This window comes from Apium graveolens, chromosome 1 (genome assembly GCF_009905375.1).
Source record: "Apium graveolens cultivar Ventura chromosome 1, ASM990537v1, whole genome shotgun sequence".
NCBI classification, from domain to species: domain Eukaryota; kingdom Viridiplantae; phylum Streptophyta; class Magnoliopsida; order Apiales; family Apiaceae; genus Apium; species Apium graveolens.
This window is the reverse complement of record NC_133647.1, coordinates 111,388,077-111,391,084: the sequence shown is the minus strand read 5'-3', so window position 1 is coordinate 111,391,084 and position 3,008 is coordinate 111,388,077. Positions and strand designations below refer to the sequence as shown.

General features: G+C 32.5%; 1 long non-coding RNA gene across 1 annotated transcript; it reads right to left on the bottom strand.

The window, feature by feature from the left end:
* Positions 1–526: 526 nt before the first annotated feature.
* LOC141720456 (uncharacterized) lies at positions 527–2,702 on the bottom strand. Its single transcript, XR_012574377.1, has 4 exons — positions 2,583–2,702; positions 2,321–2,472; positions 821–884; positions 527–731 (listed from the first exon to the last, which is right to left on the bottom strand). It is a non-coding gene; the product is annotated as an uncharacterized LOC141720456 (long non-coding RNA).
* Between the last annotated feature and the right edge of the window lie 306 nt (positions 2,703–3,008).

The window sequence follows — 3,008 nt, the reverse complement described above, 5'->3', positions numbered from 1 at the left end:
TTACTGGTAACAATGAAGAATTCACAACGGGTACTCTATATTAACCATTTTTAGAAAATTCTTTAAACAACTGTTTCTTTATTCAACTATTGTAGAAAAACCATTGTTGTTAACTTATTCGATATTTTCATAAACAACAGTTTATAAACTTCTTTTAACTAGTTAAAACCGTTGTCATGAATATTTTTTTGTTTAAAAGACAATGGTGTAAAAGGTTTAAACATTGCAAAGAATATGAAAAGACAACAGTTTTTTTAAAAAAAAATATGTGTAGTGAGAGACATACAACGGTTTTCATCATTTTTAAGTAAGTTTTACACAATTGTTTATCAAATTAATCTCATTATTTAAAATAAATAAATTTTAAAATAAAATGGTATTATATAAATTAAATTGTTATTTCAAAATTAAAATTAAATTTATAATACAAAGGTTCTCTACAAGAATTACAACTATAACTTCAAATATATTTCTAAACATTCTCATTAAGGTACAAAATAACTAATTTGCATACATATTGCTTTGTTTTTACCCAAGAAGTAAGAGGATGTTCACTCCATTGGCACGCCTAAATCTACTTTTGCTACACATTCTTCTACCTAAATTAGTCCACTGATCATTTGTACATCACCCAAACACTCCTGGTCCTGGAAATGTTGGTCCTGGACACGTTACTCCGCCTCTCAGTCTACTGGTCTTCACCATCAACGATAGAAGTTTTGCAGTTGTTGCTGCATTGAACATGTAAGGTGATAAAATTAATAATGATACTGAACAGATGAATGCTCTTAAAAAGTTAGTAAAGAATCTAGAAACCTACCAATACAATCGGTCATCAACATCGCAGTTTGATACTTGCAGTTTAACCTCCAAAAGTGATGATCCTTAACATAAAAAACATAAATCGTCAACCACTTATATTGGCATCAATGGCTGGAAATACACTGGACCAGCTTTAATAAAACATCAACACTAAAGTTATCCGTTGATATCAACGAGTAATATATTCTGCTATCAGTAAGCAAGTAAAAGCAGTAATGTAGCAATGAAAACAACATAACTAACTTTGGTGCTTTAATAGGCAATATAAAATTTATATATACTTTGACATGTTTTTTTATATTAGAATTGTGTCAAAATCTGGATTAACTTTCATGACTAAACTTAAAAAGAAATCATAAGGCCAGTCCCACTACTTAAGTTTTATGTTTCACTTGACCAGATTTTTGGATATCTGACAATGCTGCTTTGGAAAGACAAAGGCAGTGAAATGGCATAATGACCTGCACTAGACTGGCTATTAAGGGATCAAGAGTTGTGATGGGGTTTTCCAGCCAGTATAAGCAAATAAAATTCCTCACAAATATCGTAATTACTTATAATCAGTAATCACATTAAAATTTTACAGAAACATTAATAAACTGTAAGGGAACCTAAGGAGGGGTGTGGCCTAGAAGCTCACGCAGAGGTCTTGTCTCACCAACGGTGTTCCGCCGGAAGTTCATATACAATTTGATTAAGCACGTGAACAAGGAATTGGAATGTTTATAAAATGGATGCATAAATCTACCAGAGATGCTTTATATTATTAGTAAAAAATATTCAATACAGCCACTCATTCATCAAAAGAATTATTCTAATGAAGGCAATAAACCCGTACATGATGCCAAACTTATCACTTACATTAATTTTTAGTAGCTTATTTAGGTAGTCGATTTCAGGGACAAGATAAAAACAACTAAATTAGGGCAGAAGCAGTAACAAGGATTCCTGGTATTCTGTGACTCAGATTAATCTCAACATAAATGTTTGTATAAGCCTGTCTACTGTGTGTGTAAACTAGGATCCACGGTATATTGTTAATTATATAGATGATACAGGACACATCCTTGCACTTGATTGAAAGAAACTCAAGCCCAGTGCCCTATAAACTTGCAATTAAAATTCTCCTAGAAACCCCTTGGTTTATATTGATTGAAAATACTGAAGCCCATTGCCCTGTATGCTTCCAATTAATACTCTCATATAAACAGTTTTTGGGTATCGATAACTAAGATATAAAGGCAAAAATATAATTAGTTACTATAATATAACTGGTATTCAAGTAACCATAGACAGACACCTTCTGACATTCAACCAACCAAACAGACCTCCCTAAAACTAAAACACACGGGTAAGAGACTCGATCTCTTGGTAAACATTTTTATTTTTAGGTGAACGCAGTCCCTTCATTAAAAGATAAAATCTTAAAAATCATTTTAATTTCAAAGGTAACACGAGCAAATATGCACTGACGAAAAATGACAATGATAAAAAATACCATTACAGGAATGTAGGATAGACGATGTATGCACAGACTTTCAACCACCGGAAAAATTGCTACCAAAATTCCCTGGTTATAACGAGTGCTTCAAAAAAGAATGCCTCACAATCATGTTAAGTATCCATTGCAATCCCTACTTTTTCTAGCACCTGCAACCAGAAAACACTAGCATTTCAAAAGCAAAAACATACAACAGTAGATGAAAAGAAAATGTAACCATATATCAGAAGAAATTGAGCTTAATTAACATCTAGCTTACTTTTCTGTGAGGATTTTTTGTTTCAACTCCTTTAGCATTTCATCTAGTTATTCGGATCCTCTAATTGAAACCAGGCTCTCAGTGTGCTTGAGAATTTTACTTGTACCATCTCGGACAGGGAAAATCTCAGTCTCTTTCTTCTCTAAGGACTCAAAAGACGAAACCCATGGAATAAATTAAGCACAACAAACATTAAACCTAACCTTGCAAATGATAAATAGCTACTCATCAGTAATGCCCTGAGCTTGAAAGGTCAAACCAGAACTCCAAAAAATATTCCCCAAAATTGTCGCTTTGAACTTGAAAATCAAGGAGATTAGAAATTCCAACCTCATTTTTCTACTTGAGAAGCTCCACCTATTACTGGAAGTGAATCTAAATAGTCGAGCTAAATTCATAGGCAATTTTGTGAAAGAGAAACTAGAT